General features: G+C 39.3%; 1 protein-coding gene across 3 annotated transcripts in view; it reads left to right on the forward strand.

The window, feature by feature from the left end:
- The window catches only part of SETD2 (SET domain containing 2, histone lysine methyltransferase), a 144,019-nt gene that overhangs the window by 912 nt on the left and 130,410 nt on the right, over positions 1-12,697 (forward strand). The window lies entirely within an intron of this gene.

Consider the following 12,697-nt stretch of genomic DNA (forward strand, 5'->3'; position numbering starts at 1 on the left):
CTGGGGGGGGGGGCTAGGGGGTCATTCTCCCTGCCCCCTGCACAGGGATCTGTTTGTGGGGGGCTGGGGGGGGTCACTCTCCCTGCCACCCCTCCACCCCACAGCGTCTGGGGAAGGCAGGGTGGGTCACTCTCCTTGTCAGCCCCTGAGAGTGTATGGGGGGGGGATCGTTCTCCCTGCCACCCCTCCAGGGGTCTGTTTGTGGGGGAGGTCATTCTCCCTGTCACCCCCCAGGTGTGTAGGGGGGGCAGGCTAGGGGTGGTCATTCTCCCTGCCACTTACAGCTCTCCCAATGAGGCTCTTTCTCCACTTTTTTGTGTGTGGATTAAATGGCTCCTCTCCCTGCCTGCTGCTTTGTGAATCGTCCCCAGTTCCCTTAGGGATGGGTAACAGGTTGGGACTCAGGCTCTGGCCAGGTAGGTGAACATGGCATTCTCAGGGAAATACTGAAGTTGAACTAAAGCCATGTTGTGCCCCTGCCCCATTTTTTAGCTGAAGGGAAAAACGGTCAATGAGATACAAGCCTGAGGAGGGGACAGACTAATGGCTGATGTTTGTTTGTTTTTCTCTCTGCCAGGGATTTTCACCAAAACATACACACACAACAATCAGCATGTCAGGGCTGCTGGTTTCATCGCCTCTTGGAGAAGGTGGTTCAGTAGCTAATAGTGTTTTTCGTCTTCTTCCTCAACAATCTAACAGTTAGCTACTGGTCCTGAATAATATTTTGTGTTTATAGCATGCTTTGCATCCTGAAGGATCCCAGAGTGCTTCATAAACTTTATACATGCAGCATCACTGAAATGCAGTCACCTCTGGGATGGAAGGAGGCAGACAACTGGCACATAGCACTCTTCCAGTGCAATAGTTGGATGGGTGTGAAGGGTAAAAAGGGATATTTTGAACAACAGTGCAAACCTTTTAAGCAAAATGCTACAAGATCTCTAACGTTCAAGGAGAGCAGATGGGATTTATGTGTCACCCAAAATGAGGTTTTGCTGAATGATGCTTACATCTGATGCTTCTAAAATTAGTAAAATGCCAAGGATTTCAGTTTGAATTCAGGTTCTGTTTTACTAAGCCTAGGTCATAGGGTCTCTTATTTCTTCTAGCAAATGATGAATAGGTGTATGTAGAAGTGCTTATTCATAACAGATAACCCTAATTGTTGGTGTAATTTTTGGCATTCCAGGTCATTTCAGTATTAAAATAAGTAGCTCATATTAAGTTCATACATGTTAAAAATCCTATTTATCATCTTGCATAGTCACCAGTCACTTAGAACAATCTCCAAACATATTTTAAACCGGATTTATAAAAATTCATATTGGCTTTATTTAACAACTTTTAGTTACAAATATTTCTTTAATATTTTATCACAACAGAGGTTTATTATCTCTTAATAAATTTATGAAGGGGTGAGATTTTGAAAAATCTTCAGACAAAAGTTATATGTTAGAGAAGCCTTTTGAAGTGTGGTCATGGAAAGAATCCATAGAGAAGCTGTCTTCCCAATCACCCTCCTGTGTACTAGATCCTGGAACCTTGCTCTTATACATCTGATCAGTGTTTCCCATTCTGTTAAAGCAAGTGTTATATCTTTTTCAGGCACATGTCCTTCTATAAAGCAAAAGGTGCATATGCTTTATAAAGTAGATCAGTCATGGCATCTTCTTTAGAGGCAGGAATGCTTTGTCTTTAATAACCTCCTTCCCCTTTCTCAAATGTCACATTTTAAAAAATGCAGTGCATAGCATATTCCAGTAGCCAGTTGAGTATTTTCAAAGCACAGTTGTCTGTCATGTTGGAGGACACAGGTGAAAAACAAACCATGATAGCTGCAGGATATTTTATGCTGCTGTAGAAGATGGCTTCCTCCAAATATGGTACCCCTGCAGGGTACAAACTATCAGCCTGTATGCAGACTTGTCACTGACAGATTTCTTACCCTGTTACTCCAGAATTTCTGTTCGTCCCCCTTTGACTGGGAGATTAAATGAAATACTTGTTAGTTATCCCTGTAGCTAATGCAATTAATGACCCGTCTGAACATTCTTGAATTTCTTGTAGTGTTTAGGTGTAGTTGCTGTGAAAAGAAAGAGGAGATGCATTTTCATATTTTGAAAAAGCAGGATTTGTAACTTTTAATGTCTGAAATGTATACATAAATAGTGGTGTTTTGGAGAGTGACAGTAATGGCTAGTTGACTTGAACCCTTAACTGGAGACCAGTAAATGAATAGGCTTGTACCTAGTGCAGTGGTTTTTCTTAATGGGACTATTGCTGAGTGAATTTTGCACTAGATATATTAGACTGAAGGGAGCTGTTTAATCACATGGTTGGCTGTTATATTTGTAAGTGCCAAGATATTGAACTTGGGTGTACAGTGATGATGCCACTGACTTGAGTTTTCTTGTAAGGAATTAAAGTCCATTTACATCTGCTTATGTTTTATGGTACATGTTCCTCTCAACAGTAAAATTTACAATTTTTGTGAAATTCCCAGTATAATAACGCCAATTCATGTTGCCTTCGTGTGAAATAGAACTTGCAGTATATCTGGATAACTGCCTTATAGACAGTCTTCCCTAATTTTTGTGTCCAGATTCAATGTCACATTCACTGTAAATCTGTCTGGTTTTTTCCTGTAAATTTGCAAAGTGTTGACTTTGATTTAGCAGTGATATTTGACAAATTAGTTATTTTTGTTTACTTTGAACTTGGATAGGCTGAAGTGGGAGGAAACGTAATCTGTATGTGAGTAAAGTTACTAGTGAGTGTATAGGGCTGCTAGTGGTGCAATTAAATAGTGGACAAACTATTTTTTCTTAGAGAAGAAATTGTTTATTTTTCAGTTCAGATTATGTATGTATTAAAATACCCAGTGAATTGAAAATGCAAAAACATCTTAAATGTGCCAGATTAAAGCTGACACTTTTGTGGCACTAAATATTTGCTCAATGTGAGACAAATTCAGAGAAAAATTTTGTAGTTTACTTTAGATATTTGTAAACCATTTATTACACCCGGAAACTAGAATACACCACCAAGAATTGCCTGCAACAAAAAAGCAGAATAAATTAACACTTTTGAACAGTATAAGGCTGAAATCTGCACTTGTTTCTTGTTTTGCTCTCTGCTGCAGGTTATAACTTGGCTGTATCTTCTTCAACTTTACTGCCAAAGGCCCCTGACCTAGATGGGTGACACTGCCCATCCACATATAAAGGTCTGTCTGTATGGATCACCCGCCAGCAGCAGTTCCCAAACTTTTTTTTTTTTTTGGCTGCACACCTCCCTTTGGAGATTCATGTTCCACACGTGCCCCACTTAAGATAGGGGTAAGAGGGGAATTGGATGGTGCAGAGTTTGAAGCCCCTGGAGGGAGTGGGGGGAATCCAGCTTGTACAGGGAGGAGGCTCGTGCACCCTGTTTGAATCCCAGCTGCCCAGATCAGTTACTCATGCGTGCGCAGTGGTTCCACCCCCTCTGCATGCATGCGCAACGCCAGGTGTGAGGTTTCTGTTGTGGGGCTAGGACATGTCTGCGGTGCTACGGTTATGTTGATTCTAAGTGCAGCCACTAGGGTTGGCGGGGTGAGCGTTTGAGAGTGGAGGAAGGTGTGGGTTCTTGACAAGCGGGCTGGCAGTAGAATGGCAGTACTGCACTGGGTGTGCTGGGTAATGGTTCATTTTTAACCAGTCAGGTCATTGCATCCCCCTGATAACCTCAGTGCACCCCTCAGGGGGGCATGCCCCACAGTTTATAAACCAGTGTCCTTCAGGATCAGGGCCTAAAACTATGGTATTCAAAATTGATAGATTTTTAAAATATTTTAAGGAAATGCTTAGTCTAAAATTTGAGCTTTATAGTAGTTGCCATGACTTTATTATTTTTCAAAACTTGTTGCTATTATAAAGACTCCTGGGCAATTTAGTACTGTTTGTGGGTAGTGTCACTTTGGGATTTGGTTACTTTTTTCTTGTTGGCAGCTGGATTCTATTTTCTTTTCCCCAAGGGAAAATTATCGGTAGCTTAGTACCCTCGACACAAGGTAGACGCTCCTGGCAAACACATTGTAGGTGGATATAGTTAAATCAGAAAGGTAGTTCCCTCAATTATCTTGTTATAATGCATCAGGGAGACACTAATGCAACTGAAAAAGACTTATTTTACAGCTGCCTCTCCTTTTGATCACTCTTCCTTATTAGAGAGACTAATGGTCTCCCAGGGCATGAAACTGAGGGAGGAAACTTGGCTGTTGTGGCATGTGAATTTTTTTTAACTACATTCTTGATATTACTGCACTGTGTCACTTGCTTCTCTAAGAAAGAGCTATTTTAAAGAAAAAAAAATGACGTAATTATATGATGCACGTACAACTTAGATTTTGAGCCTAATATCCATAAAAACAGATAATTTGTAGCTTGCAGGTGCAAGTTTGTATAAATCTTTTTATTAAAACATCTCAATGTTGTTCAATAAATAAATTGAAACCAGGCAGAAAACTGTCAGTGCCCTAGATTTCTGCTTACACCACTTATAATTGGAGTGCTGTGTATAATTTTAAGTCCTTTTTTATTTTCTCAGGCAAGTCAGCCTTAAAGAATGAAAGCATCCGAAGTGTAGTATATTTTCAAATGTATGTAGCATTTCTGTTAAATTATGCAATTAATGTACCCATTGTTTTCTATTTCCAGAATCTGTATATGTGCAGTCTGTAATTTTAGGACAACTATTCTGTTTTTCAAAACCTTGAAACATAAATTTCTGCAGGCACAAATTGTATTGGGCAAGACTACTTTGGTACTTCTTTCCTATTTTCAATACACCTCTACCTCGATATAACGCTGTCCTCGGGAGCCAAAAAAGCTTACTGCGTTATAGGTGAAACCGCGTTATATTGAACTTGCTTTGGTCCACTGGAGTGCGCAGCCCCGCCCCCCCCGGAGCACTGCTTTACCGCGTTATATCCGAATTCATGTTCTATCGGGTCGCGTTATATCGAGGAAGCGGTGTATTTTTTTCTCTACAGGAAGGGATACACAATGAATAATAACAGACTTGAACCTCCCCCTTTGTCCCCAAAATGCTTGCTATAAATTCAGTGCAGTTCTCTTGTGCTCCTGAAATGTACACTGTGAATCTTTTCACCGCATTGATAACTAGACTGCATTGGGGTGGCTAATCATACCAGTTGAAGGATTAATGAGGAATCAGTTGAATCCAGTACATTTGTTCCCATTTTGAATGTAAATACTTACAGCCAAAACTTTCAAACTTGGATGCCTAAAGTTAGGCACCTCTATCTCTATTTAAACACCTTAAGAAGTGGCCTAACTTTCACTGGACACCACAGTTCCAGCTGAAGTAAGATATGCCGAACATCTGCAGCTTTCACTGAAAATGAAGCCACCTCTATTTTAGTCCCTGAATATGGATTTTAGGTGCTTAGCTTTAGGCAGCCAAGTTTGAAAATTATTCCTATGTGTCTGTGAGGAGAACAGTACTTGCATAGTGTCTGACCCTTCAGTTACTTACTACAGGTGTAGTGCTTGCTTCAATGGGACTACTCTCAGCAGTTGAGTCTGCACCTAATCGTAAATGTTTTCAAGTTCAGCCCCATAATTTAAATTAGATATAATTGTCCCACCCAGTTTGAACATATTTTGGGGTAATGTAGAACAGAACAGTGCACAGTACCCAATTGTGGGAAAATAGCTTACTGACTTGTTCATATAAGCAGGTTAAGTTATTTGAATAATTCATTAATTATCTGCAGACTATTCATGTGGTAATTGTATGTTAAGTTCCCAACTAGAGCTGTACTTTATGAAATCATCCTGTATAGCTTAAATTGTACAGGTGTTACGGTTCTCTAACTGGAAACCCTGTTCTGGATTTTACAAAAAATGATCCCGTTCTCTGGACTTTGGTAGAGAACTAGTTGAGTGATATTACATGAGGCAATTTGCTGATCACTTTGCACTTTTATAATAGGACAATAAGCTTATGGTGTGTAAAATGGTACTGTATAACTTACGTTCTGTCATGCTCTAACCTAATTTTTCTTTTTTCAACTTCGTGTTCTCCAACAGTTAATTTTCTTTCTTTGAAAAATAAAAAATCTATTATTTACAAATCAGAGCTGGACTTCTCTTTCCTGCATTAAGAATTCTCTTCCCTTTTGTGTTCTTGGGTATCTAACTTTTGAGCTCCCTCGCTTTTTCTTTTTTTTTTTTTTTTTGGCAGATGGAGGGGGATTTCTTGCTCTGCGCTTTCTCCCCTCCATTGCTTGTCCTATTTCTCTTCTTGTTTCTTATACAGCTTCCACCTTAGACATCTCCCCTGTGTCACTCTTCCTTGAAGGAAGGGACACAGTCAACTTGAAATTAAGTTAACTGAAAGAGTATAAATTACACTATGTTTCAGATACACCTCTACCCCAATATAATGCGACCCAATATAACATGAATTCACATATAATGCGGTAAAGCAGTGCTCGGGGGGGGCTGCACACTCTGGCAGCTCAAAGCAAGTTCAATATAACATGGTTTCACCGATAATGCGGTAAGATTTTTTGGCTCCCAAGGACAGCGTTATATTGGGGTAGAGGTGTACTTCATCTACCACTGAGTTCCTGTGCCAATTTCTGTAGTTTTACACTTTTCCCTCTATTTTTATAAGGCTCTTTGTTTTCTGCTTCTGGTGTAAAAGATTCTTACAAAAAGAAAAACTGAGTGTACACAAAATGCTGTCAAATGCACAAAGTAAACAAACTAGGAATGGAGAAATACTTCCCCCCCAGCTTCCAGTGATAGTAATTCTAGGTGTGTGTGACAATAGACAGAAGTGATCTAGGTTGGGAGTGTCCCTTTGACATGGGATAGTTCTAGACAGTGGAAGGAAGGGAATGGAAGAAACAGGTGAAATGGCATCCGGAGAGTAGTTGCATAATTAGGTGTTCAATTGGATGTTTTCTTAAAATGTGTGTCCTCTAAATGTAGCAGCTTTTGAGCACTTCAAAACAGTTATTTTGAACACTGAATAGTGTTTAATATTTGCAGTGACTTGTGTATTTGCATTGACATTGTAACTGCTCCATGCTAAATGGCACGACCAAGTCAGTAACGCTTTTTTCTTTGTAACTACGGTAAATGTTATGGATGGATGAAAAATAACAAAAGCAGGAGTTAAGGTTGCTAGTATAGCCTAGCTGTTGCTAGGTATTGTAGCACATACAATATGTTTTCAGGCCTCTGATTAGCTGGACAAACCATTATGAGACAGATGCTAAAATCTGAAGCAGGTAAAAAAGCCTTTTTCTGCCTGGCTTTATTATGATGTGAAGCCCTGTCCCATTGTGGACAGAAACAGTTAGCATAGTATTTTAATTCTTTAATATTAAATATTTTCTAGTTTTATAGGTCTAACATGTCAGTAACAAGTTAGACTTCAAAAGTATAAAGGGCAGAACTCTTAAGTAGCCTTAAGTATATATGTATTGAGGAATCTATCTATAAGATATACATGTAGTATCCTAACTAGTAACGAAAAGTGCTGCCTCTGCAACAGGGATGAACTAACAGTGCAATGAGAAATTTAAGTGTAATTTCCTGAGTTGTATGGCCGTATGTGTAAACTTAATGCTGCATTAAAAATAGGTTGTTTGCATTTAATTATGCTTAATTTGAAAGAAATAAATGGATCCTGGTTGCACTAGTGGAGTTGTGCAACTTCTGTTTGATCACTTCATAGGTATTAAAGTTGACTAGTCTGTTAGTTACTGACTGACACTCAGTACCTTCTGGGTACACTGGACAGTTATGCAGCTGGTTCTTAAAACTCCGTAATTCCATAGGCATTACTTTTACTATGCATGGTCAAGCCCATTTTTAATTGCTTGTATCTTGTTAATTTTCAGTGTATGCTGATGGGGACCCAATATTCCTCATTGAGAACTAATCACATGTGAAACATAAAGTCTAGTGCAATTACCTGAGCTATTTGTTTGTTTTTTAGAAAAAGTTTTGGAGTAGAAGAATCACCTTCTCCCACCTAGATTACTCATAAATATCTAATGGAGTTTTCTATTTTCCCCCCAAAATATCCCATGTGAGACTAAACAGGCAAGGTTTTGCAGTTGACAAGGAGAAATTGACAATTCTGAGTGGAAATAGTGTTACAGTCAGACATGCCAAACCCGCAAAAAAACGCAGAAATTGGGCTTGTTTTTGGATTAATTGTCTTGTGAGTTGCTTGTTGGCTAGTTTTTGGCTTGTAGCTTGTTGCTTGTTTGGCTTGTAGCTTCTTTTTTTTTGATCGGCTCCCGGCAAACAGCGGCAAGGGGCAAAGTGGGGAGAGAGGCAGGGGTGCACAGTGGGCCCACTACAGTCCCAGACTGCATGTCGGGGGGATCTAGACACACAGAATGTTGGGGTTCTTAGGGATTAGTTTGTTTTGGCCTTGTTTTGAATTGGAATTAGCTTGATTTTTGGCTTATTGTGAAAGTCGGGGTGCTTATTTAACCGTGGGAAAGTTGTCAACTCTGGTTACAGTGAAAGTAGTGAAGCACTTGCAATTGTAATTAGAATACCCTTTAATAGCAGTGCTGATACCTTGCAGAAAATTCTGAAGACCAGTGTTTAGAAACCTACATAGCCTATTTTCATTTTCACTTCCTTTATTATTTGTTACATTTGCATAAAAACAGGATATGTTAAGTTTCTGCTGCTACTGTAGTTTGCCCACCTGAAATCAGCTTCTGTTGATTGTTGCCACAGTAACCAAACTACGATGTTGGGAACTGTACCTGTCTGAGGGCAATAATACACTTCATGTGTTTGCCCAGAGTGTTTAACTGTGTTTTCAATAACTTGGTTCTCCCCCCTCCTGCAGTGGTGGGCTTTACCAATAATTTATTTCAGATAATCCAATTGTTTAAAAAGTAATGCCTGGAGTTTAGATTATTTTAAAATTTGTAGCCCCTTGTGTTGGAGGGGAGAGTGACTTTCAAGATGTGTGCTGTTGCTCACTGAACCCAGTCGGCAAGTTTTGTAATATAAGCTTAAACTTTATTTATCGCATAAGAAACAACAATGTAAAACAAGGATTTTGGATTCTGTACTGAAGCAGTGACCTGGATAAAAATCTGGCTGGGGTGGTACATAGTTCATAAATGGCAGCAAAGGAGTAAGTGATGTCCCTCAGGGCTCTATATAGTGGCTAATCTCAATTTTATCTGTAAAACCAAAAACATGTATCTAAACTTGATGATGCCTACATTGGATCTGTCATAAATACTATGGAAATACAGATTCGCAGAAGGAATTGAGAAGATAAGCGGCAAAGGCAGTCTTCTTATAAAATGTAAGGACCAGCATTTGATGAGATGAGGTGTAGTAGGCAGTGAATGGGTAACATGCTAGAACTGGAATGTAGAAAGACCCTAAGGGTGTTAGTAAGTATTGAACTGTATGATACTGCAGGGAAAGTAAATGGTGTTTGGATGCACTGGGTTATAAAGGAAGGGACTTAGGATTCTGCTGTAGAAGATGCTTGAGGCCACATCTAGAATACCAAATGGAGTACTGATTTCTGATTTTTGAGGACATCCTTGCATTGGAAGATATACAGGGGAAAGAAAACATTGACTAATTTGGGATACAAATGTAAAGACTTGTGAAGATGGGCTTCAAGAACTAAACATGGTCAGACTTGAGATAAGTTTACTTAGTGAGATCTTAAATTATCCAAAAACTCAGACTAGAACCTACATAAAAATCTCTTCTTGATCTGTTAACAGCATTGATAACCCAGGGAATGATTTAAATTAGATTTTAGTTTTTTCATCCAGAGGTCAATGAGCCTAGGAATCTAATTAATGATGGGGATTATTAAACTATTGGCAAATTTATTCTAAGATGGGTGTGTGTGTGTGTATATGTATATGTATATGTATGTGTATGTGTGTGTATATATATATATATATATATATATATATATAGGTGTGTGTGGGTGGGTGGGTGTGTAAAATAATTTATACGGCAATCTGTTGAACTCTCAGTACTGAAAAATACAATGAAAACATTCTAAAAGTGAATGCTCTTAATTTTAAGTTTGACATGGAAAAATCTTGGAATATATATGAAAAGTGTGTGCTGGTTGGACGGCAGAGGACATGATTAGTTGAGTCTTTAGTTCTTTCCCTTTTGGGAGGAAATAATGGGAACAAGGGCTTAGTTATCAACTTTAATGATAAGTGTGTCTAATACCTACCACAGATAGTGTAAGTTGACACCTTGATATGTCAGTGCTTTGTCTATTGTGAACAATCTGGATTTTTCCTTCATCTTTGGTTCCTGACCATTTTTACAGTTTGATAGCATTTGTTTTGTCATGTAGTTCTAGGGTAATGATGAACATAAAAACTTTCTGCCTTTTATTAGAGACTAAGTAATGTGTGTGTAACACCGACAGATCCTGGTCATCGGCGGGCGGGATCGAACCTGGGACCTCTAAAGCTTAGTGCATGCGCCTCTACTGCATGAACTAAAAGCCACATGGCTCTTACCTAATGCTGTAGTAAACTTGTTAATCTCTAGAATGGTCTAGGTGCTACTAGAGGGGAACAGAGTGCCACATCAAGCAGGCATAGGTTATGCATGCAAACTGTATTTGTTAAAGTAAATATCTGCGGGGGGGAATTATGACAGGTGGGAGTGATGTATATGGCTATAATTTCCTGGCCTATCAAACTGATTTTTTTCATGGTACAAGGTGGGTGAGGTAATATGTTTTATTGGACCAACTTCTGTTGGTAAAAGACAAGCTTTTGAGCTACACAGAGCTCTTCTTCAGCTCCATGATTTTTCATGGTTAGACAGCTTGATTGCCTTTAACTATGAATGTTATTTCTTGCCTGTCACTTAAAATGTTTACTAGACAGGCAGTTTTGACCCCTAAATATCTTTAATGTATGGATGAGTGGACTTTGCGTTCACTGGCTGACGGAGAGCCTTTGGAACAGTGAAGAAGCATCAGGAAAGGAGACTAAACATGTTGCCTCAATCCGGAGGAATACTGTACTTGTCCAGCCCTCAGAGGAGATTGCAAATGTATATAATAGAACCCTTCTGCTAGAAGGAGCCCTGCAGGGAGGACCCAATTGTTTTCTTCAAGACAGAGAGGAAAACAAATTGCAGGTGACACATCAGAGCTGCACATTATTATTAGGCTTGTCTAGTCGATACGTTTGTTTTGCAGGGACCTTGAGATTCGTTAAATTTAATGGCCAAAACCCTTTTTTCCCCTTGCACAACTATAAACATGCTCTCTGAAGCCATTAGTGCCAAAGAGTTTAAAAGTATCACCATTGATTATTCCGTGTTTCAAAGGCCAGCTTGAAAAGGGCTGGCTTTTGGGAGGAGGGTGTTGGTATGTATATTCAAGCATCAAATTTGCAGTCTAAATCCGAACTGTTTATGGAACTCAGGAAATCTGAAAGATCCTGCCCAGAAATGTTCAGCTTGAATCCATTTTTGAATCTTTTAACAAAGTTACTTTAAGACTAGTCTTATTTCTTAGTTGATGTTAAGAGCATTAAAATGACTTTTCTTCAAGTGACACAGACAAGTCTAGTTTTCCTTCCCGTTAGCAAAAAGTCTGTCTACACACGGCAAACGTTCCTTGACATGGTGGTGCCCAAACTTTGTTACAGCATGGTCTAGCTAGCTGCTATTGCTGTGTCCTTACTATTTTTCAGAGAACTGCCCTTCATTCCATTGGCACATCTCTACTGGTAACAGTGATGAGGGAGCCTTAGTGTTCAACAGCTGCTATGGTTTTAACCACCGTGACTTGTGGTACTTTGTCTACTGTTGCTCCCACCATTGCTAGCAGGGAATATTTTAGAAAAATTGCTAATATAGTTAGGTCCAGACAACGTTATCACAGGTTATGAAACCAGGTGGAGGTACAGGCCTGGTTTAGAGCATGCGTCTTAAAAATTGTTTATTGGTATTGATCTTGTTTCATTGTATCGAGAGCATTTTTTTTTAACCTGGTTATAACACAATTTCGCTCAGTCCACACTAGTAGACCAAACTTTTAGTATAACCAGTTTCAGTTATTACAATGTGTAAACTCGGCTTATACAGGATGGTTCACTGTTTTTTGCTCTGTGTAGGAGAGGGGCGGGGGGGAAAGAAGCATGTTTCTTTAGTACCTTTTGCCTCCATACCAAGAAACGGTATCGACACATTGCCCACATAACTGTTTACGTAGAGCTTTGGTGATTACATGAAACTGTCAGGGTGAGTTTTGAAATGGAAGAAGCTATGAGCAAAAAGCCAGTTGGTGGCAGCTCAGACACTTAGATGAAACACTGGAGCAGTTTACAAATAGCTGCCATTTGTTCATTAATGAAATTGAAGGGGAAAACACCGTACTACTAGCAATGTAAGTCCTCACAAGAGTGTTTTTGAGAAGTTCTTTGCATATCCATGTGTGGATCTTTAGTTTGCATAATCATTGCCCTTTGTGGTATAATGTTGTGTTTTCTCTTTAGAATTGTGTTACTTCCTCTGGTTACGTGTCAGTTTTGTGGCCATGAGGGTTTTTCTTTGCATCTTTTCTGAGCTCTCACAAGTTTGCGTCTGATCTAAATAAGATTCTCATATAGTGTCATAATTTTAGG

This window comes from Terrapene carolina, unplaced genomic scaffold (assembly GCF_002925995.2).
Source record: "Terrapene carolina triunguis isolate 2854851 unplaced genomic scaffold, T_m_triunguis-2.0 Scaffold111, whole genome shotgun sequence".
Lineage (NCBI taxonomy): Eukaryota > Metazoa > Chordata > Testudines > Emydidae > Terrapene > Terrapene triunguis.